We start from the raw sequence: 10,054 nt of genomic DNA, 5'->3' as shown, positions 1-10,054 counted from the left end.
TTTTCCCGCAGTCGAAAGCCGCCGTGGTTCACGAAACATTTTTTTTTTCGCTACTTCTTGGTATATTTCATCAATTACGCATCGGGACCGCAAAAAAAGGAGGCACACAAGAGAATACAACTATAGGTTGGTCTATTGGTTTATTGGAGTTTAACGTCCCAAAGCGACTCAGGCTATGAGAGACGCCGTAGTGAAGGCCTCCTGAAATTTCGACCACCTGGGGTTCTTTAACGTGCACTGACATCGCACAGTACACGGGCCTCTAGAATTTCGCCTTCATCGAAATTCAGCCACCGCAGCGGGATAGAACCCGCGTCTTTCGGGTCAGCAGCCGAGCGCCGTAACCACTGAGCCACCGCGGCGGGGCAGAATACAACTATAAATAAAAAATTTTTTGGCCATTGCTACGTTGGATTTCGAAGCCACTACCTCCTTTAAATGGAAACAGAGGACATAGAGAACTTGGCCTATATCGATACATTACTACGTCCTAATGAAAAAGGGTATATATGAACTAAACACGGACATTTTATAAGCTAGAAAAGGAGATATAATGAGATATAGGTGCCTCAGCAACATGGTTTCGCAAGCAATCTGAGTTTTTCACCAGGACTCTTTTTTTTCAACGCAGACCTACGAGGCAATGCTACTCCACCATTCATTTTCAAAAGTTTATGACGAACTCCCTTTAAGTTTTAACGTGACTAAAGTTACAATTGGGGGGCGTGAAAAAATTCTCCCTTTCAACAATAAACGTGCCTTTTGCTCCCGAAGAAATAAGAATACAACCATAAAAAGCTTTAGAAACGATTCTTACCCAGAGCTTAAATTGAATGAAGTGGTCCTCAGTGTCTGTTTATTTAACATGCAATCTGTGCATAATCACCAGGGCCGTACGAGTATCGAAATTCTCGAATACGCATAAAATGCGAATAGTCAGCTTCGAATATCGAACAAAATATTCAATAATGAAGCGCAGATGCAGTTACTAAGAAGCATCTTTACCCTCACGAGAAAGAACATTTTATTTTCAAACAATAAATCGCTTAATACTAGACGTAAATTGTTGATTTCGATGAGTAAAATGTCAGGCTGAAGCACAGTCCTTGCTTTTGGAGAATTACGTGATTGTAGGGGAATGTAGGGGAATAAGTATTTCTTATTCGACACCGAACATATTGTTTATGAATATACCATGAAATCCTAACTTGTTGCAAGAAAACTTTCATAAGATACGAAACGCAGTCATGTGAAGCCATCGTGTAGATTAGAAAATATACCATTGAAAATGTTCCAAGCCAATGGAACGTAGCATAAAGCCACAGTGTTGCTGCGTCGAGTTCGTTGAAACTCGCCTGGTGCTGGCCGCGAAAAACGGCTTGTTGTGAATGTACTTATGGGTAATCATTGCACACGAACGTTCGTGCCTTTTCGAGCGTTTGGAGTACATTGCATATTGAGTTTTCGAACCGAGTACGTACATTCAATTTGTATTATTCGATTCAGTTTCAAAACTCTTCCATAATCGCGCACTGCTAATAACCGGGTATTGTGTATACTGCGTACATAGCCGCGTAGGTGGGAGGCAAGGTTATGAATATCATCGAGTTACGCCGGAAAACAAAGAAAATGGAGATGAGGAGTTGTACAGGAAAGAGAAAATATCTCCCACTGAAATCATTGGCTTTTTTCGATCCGTGGCGAAAAAACAAGGACTTCTGTAGGGGCCTACCACAACTGCCTAAGTATATTGGCTTAGATGCTACATGTTCGGTGTTTTCCAGGTGAGCTTGGAAGAATGAGGTGAAGAGCAAGCAGTAGCACACAAATACCTTCGAAGAATCCATTTGCATCTATCGGGACTAAGATAATCAAATACTAAAGAAGTGATACTTTGCTGCATGAATTGCAGTAAGTTAGTCGATGTGCAGTACGGAATACCCTGCAAGCTTTCATTAGCGCTTTTTCAGCGTCCTCTGCGAGTTTCTGCCTCTAAGCTGTGAGCAGCATGCAAGAAAAAGAAGACCCCGTTGAAGCGCGTGATCCACCTGCAAGGCTTGCGCAGCTCGCTGGGACGTTCGGTGGAATTTCGGCGTCGACACGGTAAATTCAATTTACCCGCATAGCCCGTTTCAGGTAACAAACAGATCTGTGCAGAACTTTCCTGGCGAACAGCCTGTTCAGTTTGCTGGACACCGGGTACCTGGTCCTAAACGCGCTGGACAATCAGTCATCTGTGGAGGCCTTGGCATCAGCCCGCCTTCCTCACAAGAAACTCTTTGACGTCATCACCGGATGTTCGGAGGTAAGAAATAGTTGTCATTCTCACCGGCATAGTACTGCTGTCTATGCCTGCCCGCGAGGATACTTCTAAATTTCTGCTCAAGCCTATTCCTTTCTAGACCGCTAGACTAACATAAGACATGCTGTGAAAGATCACATTGTCGAGATGACTTGGTTTAGTGGTTCGTCCTCGCTCGAATCCATCCTGCGGCACTGAAATGTCAAGTCGAGATGACTTGGTTTAGTGGTTCGTCCTCGCTCGAATCCATCCTGCGGCGCTGAAATGTCAAGTGCTCTGTCGTTCAAGAATTTCATTAGACTTAGTTTTGGAGCTAGTGTTGCGCGTGCAGATTTCCTTTTATGAAACGTCCTGATGACTCGCTAGAAAAAAAAAAGAAACCGGGCCGTTGCTATCCGTCGAAATGTTTTGAGTGGCAATAAGGTGGGGCCCCACCTGAACTGCATAAAACCTGAAGACATTATGCATTTGCGGACTTCTGCTGCCATGTGGCCCGTGTGTTTATACAGCCCATTATGAAGCTACCTTGTACCATAACGCATTATCACTCAGGTTGAGACGGAGATGTCGTTGCACATAATGCCAGTAGTTTGCAACGAGTGTTATCGTTCGGAGTTATCATGGAGAGCAATTCAGATGTCGCACATAATCGCAACTGCAGCGTTGTATTGCTCGTTTGTTATCGACCCTCTTAAGACGTGATGAACATTGAAGAAGGCCAAAAACTCGTGAAAATGTTTTGTAACTCTTTTCAAAGGTACTTGTTGACAGTGCACACTCCTAGCAGCAAAACAAGATCTCGCTGAATTGCTCCTGCGTGCTTTGTAAGCAAATGATTCTCGAAACTTGTCATTTGTGCAGTCTTGTGTGGCATTTCAGCATTCCCGAATGGCAAAGCGTTGAGCTTGACGTAACTTTCCGTTCAGCTTACTGACGTTAAAGGGACCCTAAAATGGTTTCCATGGGCATATTCTAGAGCAACAGATCTGTATAGGTGGCCTTTCTGGGTATTCCAGTGGTCTTTGTGGGTATTCTGAAGCTACAAAGGAAGCGTTTTAATTTGGGGTGGGTCACGAGGCGCGTGGCCCGCTCATTCAGAGTAGGGCGCGCCATTCCTATGGCGAACGGCGTGGGCTCAGCAAATGGCCCCCAAAGACGCCGATGTATGTACGTGCTGGTTGACGCTTCGACTGCCAATTCATGACGTTGCGAGAAGCAGTTTTGGGGCCCTCCCGAAATGAAAGGTGCACTGAAGTAGAAACTGAACTCGTGTTTTTGCCTCGGGAACACGATCTACACGTTCCGAGCATCCTTAAAAACTTCGAATTACTGCCCTGCGCCTCCGATTTTCGTAATTTAAGTCGGATTAACGTCCGGCTACCGCCTTTTTTTTTAATTCTCCGCAGACGGTGGGAGGACTCGAACGCATGGAGAACATTTCATGCAGTCGCGTGGCGGCTTTGCTTTCGCTTTTATTTTGTTTTTTAGGTTTCTGTGAATAAATACATCTAGTCAGAGAATACACAGCTGCAAACTAGGCCCACGAAAATAAAAATACGCATACACTATTTGCTTTCGCCGTTCACTACGCATCACTCCGCCGAAAATAGAGCAGGAAGCCGCCACGGGACTGGCTGAAAGGTTGGCTGAATCCTCCCACCGTCTGAGGGCAATTAAAAAAAAAGGCGGGAGTGGGGGCTTTAATCATATTTAAATTACGGAAATCTGTCACAAGGGGCAATAATTCGAAGTTTATAAGAAAGCTCGGAACGTGTAGATCATGTTCCAGCCGAAAAATTGAGTTCAGACTCCTCTTCATCATCATCATCATCATCATCATCATCAGCCTTACTAGGCCCACTGCAGGGCAAAGGCCTCTCCCATATCTCTCCAATTAACCCTGTCCTTCGTCAGTTGCGGCCACCGTATTCCCGCAAATTTCTTAATCTCATCCCCCCACCTAACTTTCTGCCGCCCCGTGCTACGCTTGCCTTCGCTTGGTATCCACTCCGTTACCCTTAAGGATCAGCGGTTATCTTGCCTTCGCATTACATGCCCTGCCCAAGGCCACTTCTTCCTCTTGATTTCAACTAGGATGTCATTAACCCGCGTTTGTTCTCGCACCCACACCAGCCGCTTCTGATCTCTTAACGTTACACCTATCATTTTTCTTTCCATAGCTCAATGCGTTGTCCTTGACTTAAGCTGAACCCTCTTTGTTAGCCTCCACGTTGCACCTTTAAGGGGCCAATAATCACTGCCAGTAAATCTCCTCGCTTGGACAAGGCGTTTCGTTCTTTTTCAGGAACCCTTCTAGGTGTGCCGTCTGAAACGTAAGGGTTGCTGGGGTATATGCCTGCAACAGCATCCACCGCACTCGCTTATGCCCAAGTCATTGCGCTGCGTGTTCTAAAGCATGACGGCTATCTGTAAACGTGTTCAGGAAAATATTACGCATCAGCCGGCGCAAACTGAATGCGATCCCTCGCACCTTCCAACGCAACTTCCTTCTCTACTTTCCACCTTACGCTTCTACCTTTTTCTGTCCCACCGATACCCCAACCTCCGCCTTTTCCTTCTCGCCCTCCATTTGTTTTCGCCCTGCTTTCATCATCCGCCGTGCTTTTCGCTTTGCTATATCTCTGACGATTGACGACAACAACGCGCAAGCCAGCAACGGGTGCCTAAGAGCTGCGCTCGAAAATGCTTTACCGCCGGGCGGTGCCAGCGGTCGAGTAGCGCAGCGCCACTTCGAGCTCATCGAAGCGCAGTGGCTTGTGTGAAAACAACAGAGGTGCACTGACTTCTTCCCTTGTCGTGGGCAACTGCATTCCTTCGTTGTACACCCAGATGCGGTTCGGAATAACGTAATCTCCTCTTGTGTTTAGCTTGCAAACACAGTTTTAATTTATGCATCTGTTGAGAGCAAAAGTAGAGTTTTCGCGTAACGCTGTTCGTCATGCCTCCTGCTCTTTAGGACATGAATAGTGCCCGATTTGTCTCATTGGCTTTAAGCTGGCTCTAGAAAATGCCGTCCTTAACCGAAAACGAAAAAAAAAACGCATTTGCTCCCAAGAAACGTATCCTGGTACCACCTCTGCGTATTCTGCCTGCAAGCAGGTGTTCATGGATTCAAGGACGCGTAGTCAACACTAGAACCCTTCCGAACGTGTTTTCTCGCGCGCAGGACCCGGAGCTGCTGCAGCCGCCACCTGCGCACTGACGATCCCGCGCCTGACAGTGGAGCTCTCCAGCTCAAAGTTCACAGCGTCTTGCAACACCACCGACATGGCACGAGCGCATCCTTGGCTTGAATCCGCACCGTGCCGAAGTGATCTCAAGAATAAGATGAGTACGTGCTTCAGCCTGTTCTCTTCGACGAAGCTGCTTCCCACAAGTTAGCAAGACGCAAGTGTTTTCGTGTAGATTGGCGAAGGTGTCATTCAGGGGACATAGTACGGTTTAGTGCCCGGGTTATTCAGTGGACTCCTTTTGTCAATGAAAGGAAAGCTACGGGGCGACGCGTCTGGAAATTTGTCGTTCCGCCAAGTAGCTCACCCTCCACGGCACCAATCTAGGTTTTTATTTCAGTGTCGGTTGCAATTTCCCAGACAGGGAAGTTCACTTTTTGGTGTGCGTTACGCGGGGTTCTATGTCCCAAAGCTTCCCGAGGGCTGTGAGGAAGGCTGTAGTCAAGAGCTCCGGATTATTTTCCCCTACCTCCGCTGCTGGCCGCAGAACGCACGGGCGTCAATGTGTTTCGCCAATATGAAAATGCGGTGTCCACTGACAGTTTTCGCCCAGGGAACTCGGTCTCGGCAGACCAACGCCCAAGCAACTGATGTCACAGCCGATTTCTTGGAACAAAAGCTGTTTCCAATAAGGCTAGTATTAACTTTGCTGTAACATGCGCTGAGGAGAAGTTAAAAATAATTGCGACCGCGCGGATCTCGGTGTAAAAATGCTACAGCGCTTTTAAGCAGCCCCTCTTTCGTCACCTGGTGAGGTTATTGTGCAGTCATACACGGATAACATGTATATATCTGTTATGGCATCTTTCGGTTAAATCATTGCTTTCTTCCTTACGCCTGGCTGCGTATAACATTCGTGCCAGTTATTACCAACGCTGTTGTTATACATGTCGCAGTAATTGCTGCCTAACTATAACATCAGCCACAGGCCTTTGTATATAATATTCTACGACCTACATGCCAGGAGAGAGGGGCAGCAGGGACATCTACTCGCGTCGGCGCAAACGGTCTCATCGCCCCTCAGTAAACGAGCGTGTGCATAAACAGGTTTACTTCTATTCGGGTTCGATCCCGGCCGCGGCGGCTGAATTTCTTGAAGGCGAAATTCTAGAGGACCGTGTGCTGTGCGATGTCAGTGCACGTTAAAGAACCCCAGGTGGTCGAAATTTCCGGAGCCCTTCACTACGGCGTCTCTCATAGCCTCAGTCGCTTTGGGACGTTAAACCCCAGTAAACCAAACCAACCAGGCTTGCTTCTATTGTGCGAAGGGTCCCGGCTCACGGAGGCCGTTCTGTTATAGATTTAAACCAAGCTTCGGGACATAATGCGCCGATAGTGCTTCTCTGGCTTCGAACAGGAACGGCCTGTACTCCGTCGTTTGTAATAAGAAGGGCGCCACTGAGCAAAATAACTCAAGGATTAAGGCAGCGCTTGTTTACAACACAGGCCGTGTATAGACAAACACCGATCTGTGACGTAAGCAAGATGTGGTGGCGCTGCGGTCGCCGGCTATGGCGACAGGGGTAAAACTCGGGGGTGAAAAGTAGGCTTAGAGCCCGTAGGAATACATGGCAGCAAACGATTCCAAATCAGTTTTCTGATTTCATATTGCATCTATGATGTCATTCGCACGTGAATATTCTGATTCTGAAGACCCTCGATCAGATTCTAAATGCATGAAGCGTCAATTCGAAGGCGATGTAATTTTTAAAATGCCTACGCTTGGGAGCGACTCCCGATTGGTGGTACGGAACGGGAGCGCGGCGCATAGAAAAGCATGTAAGCAAAACTTCAGAAATACTTTTCTCGTCTCACAGAGTGCCCGTAGAGCCAGCTATTTAACAGTTGGTGAGTGCTTTGAAGAAGAGTGTGACAAAGTAAGGTACGTCATTTCGAAGCTGTGTTTTTAAAACGCCACGATACATATGTGTTGTGAAGCCGTACATAGCCCCAAAAAGCGATTTTTCCGTCTGGTGTTTACCCAGCAGACAGAGCTAGACAGCCCGTCCTAGACAGCAGTCTAGACAGCATTGCCTGAAAAAGCAGTTCTCAAACACCATGCAAAGCGCACGAAATAGAACCAAGCAAAGCAGCTGATTCCTCCGCAGACGACACACCGGCCACCTGTAACGCTGCCATTGCCTCTTATTTCCCTTCCCCTTCCCCTCCTTGCTTAAGTGCTTGGCTTCACTCGAGCTCGGCAGATTATCAGCGGGCCTTGGCGGAGCAAGAGCTCTTCACTACTACTTAGTGCAGGCCTCAAAGGTTTTCTTTCTTCCGGCTCCGGCGTGCCCAAGAGCCACATATATTTGTGTCATCCCGGTGTTAGTCGTCTGCTACAGTGCGCGGTTCGTTTATCGTGCTGTGCGAGGACTGTCTTCAATGTAAACTTTGCTATCGTCTGAACGGCGGTATTTGCGATCCCATGAAGCGTGCGCGGTAGAAATGTCGGACTATACGAGAAGCTTGCTTGATTCGGAGAAACACAAAAAATAAAAGCGGACTGCCGGCTTCTGGGAATACGTCTGCCTTCCCAACACTTATTTATCCCGGCGTTTTACAAACATTGCTTCGAAATGACATAAAATACTTTTCACGCTCTTAATATCACTCACGAACTGTTAACGAACGACCGGCTGCATCGGTACTCAGTGAAACGAGAAAAATATTTTGCGTGCATGTGTTTCTATGGGCTGCACTCCAGTTCGCTACCCCCAGGCGCTAGTCGCCAACATTCGTAGGTGTTTTAAAAATACATCGCCTTCGAAATGAGGATTCATACTTTCAGTATCTCTTCTATAATGAACATTGTTTTGCTTCAAGAAGGGACGGCGTCGAAGTTGCAGTGCGAAAACGGAAAACTGTTTGTAAAAATTTTGCGTCCATGTATCCCTATTGGCGCTAAGACTGCTCTTCAGTCCCCGTCGGATCTGCCTGCCACGAACCCTCCGCTTTGTTTGTAAACACGGTGTCGATCTGCAGGCGCTGTCGACACAGTAAGGTACGTAGGATAACAGCACCGCTTCGTTCTGTCAGGCGCATATTTCTCGTAACTCCAGCACGCGAATCTGCTCACACTGCACAGCGGTGTTTTCATTTTCCTGACGAGCGGGAGTGGATAACTGCCTCCGTTTTTCAGTGACATGCGGGATATCAAAATACTTTTAAAGCAACGAACGAGGATTTATTTAACACTACCCCGAACAATCGAAACACTGGCAGGAGAGCGTCGAAACGGGAGCCTCGGTTGCCCGGGATCGCTGGGAGTCTATTGCCGAACTTGACGAATCAATCGTCCTCTCCGCGCGCCTGCCCTCACACAAAAAAAGACCGTCACACACCGACGCCGCTTTCCCTCGGTGGCTCATTGTGTTTTGCAATGAAGATATTTTGGGAGGGGGGGGGGGGGTGTCACTGACGCGAAATTTTTTTTAATCCTTCGCGCCGGATGAGTGTTAACTAATTCATTTTGTGCCTCTAAGGGGTGCAGAAGTTCTATCGGGCTCCTCACTCTTGTGCCACATGTCTGTCGAGGGTGAAAATCGTCATCAAGCAGCGCCAGATCGTTCACTTGAAGGTCACCTGATGCTACTGGAGTGGTATGGTGGCTCGACCTGAGTAAACACAAATATCCAGGTTCATCCCCGGTTGCACAGGCTTTTGGTCAGGCGCTGTCGGTGCCTCCAAGGACGAGTGAGTTCGCTGTAGCTAGCAGTCGTCGGATGGCCACCAAAGGTTGCTAAGAGAACAAGTGCTTTCCGACAAGAAAGCGCGCCTGTGTCAGCGGCTCCGGTTCTCCTGCGTCAGAAGGGGTCATTGTCAGGGGCCGTGAGTAGATCATGGCTTCAATATCTCCCAGGATGAAGCAAAGGTCTTCGACTTTCACGTAACTGCACCCAGCACCTTTAATGCTGTTTTTACTGAGCGCACCATCCGCTCCCTGAGGCCTCCCCACCAAGCTGCCCTTTCTATGATGAATTTCTATTCAATTCCTTGTTGGGAGAAATAGTTGAGCACTTCTTGATGGTGAGCCCGTGTCCAAAGTTTCTTCAGCTCCGCAGCAGGCCACTGGGAAGTCTCAGCATTCGATACCGCGTCGAGCTATGAAGCGGCCGAACGCCAAGAGGAAACTACCCGTTGAAGGATCGCTGACAATCTCCAGGGGTATAGCTCTTGTCATTGCGCAGGTCAGAAGCAAAATATACAACTTTCTTCTCCTGCCCTCTGTCTTTGTGAAAATGTGGTCCCGAGAAGTCAAGGTCTGTGACCGCAAATGGAGCTCTTTCTGACACCCTGTCTCGCGGCAGTGGCGCTACAGGCTCTGCGGCGCCTTTGCGGCTCATTTTTTTGGAGATAATACAACGTCCCAGGACTTTCTTTATGAGCTGTCGCACTTTTATTATCCAAAACCTTTTGCGCAGCCGTGAACAGGGTGTCCAGGCATCCGGCATGTAGCAGTCTTTTGATGAGTGCTCTGGATCGGGAGGTCGACGAAAGGGTG

This window comes from Amblyomma mixtum, chromosome 3 (assembly GCF_055824585.1).
Source record: "Amblyomma mixtum isolate Tamu chromosome 3, ASM5582458v1, whole genome shotgun sequence".
Taxonomy (NCBI): domain Eukaryota; kingdom Metazoa; phylum Arthropoda; class Arachnida; order Ixodida; family Ixodidae; genus Amblyomma; species Amblyomma mixtum.
Note: the sequence above shows the minus strand (reverse complement) of the source record.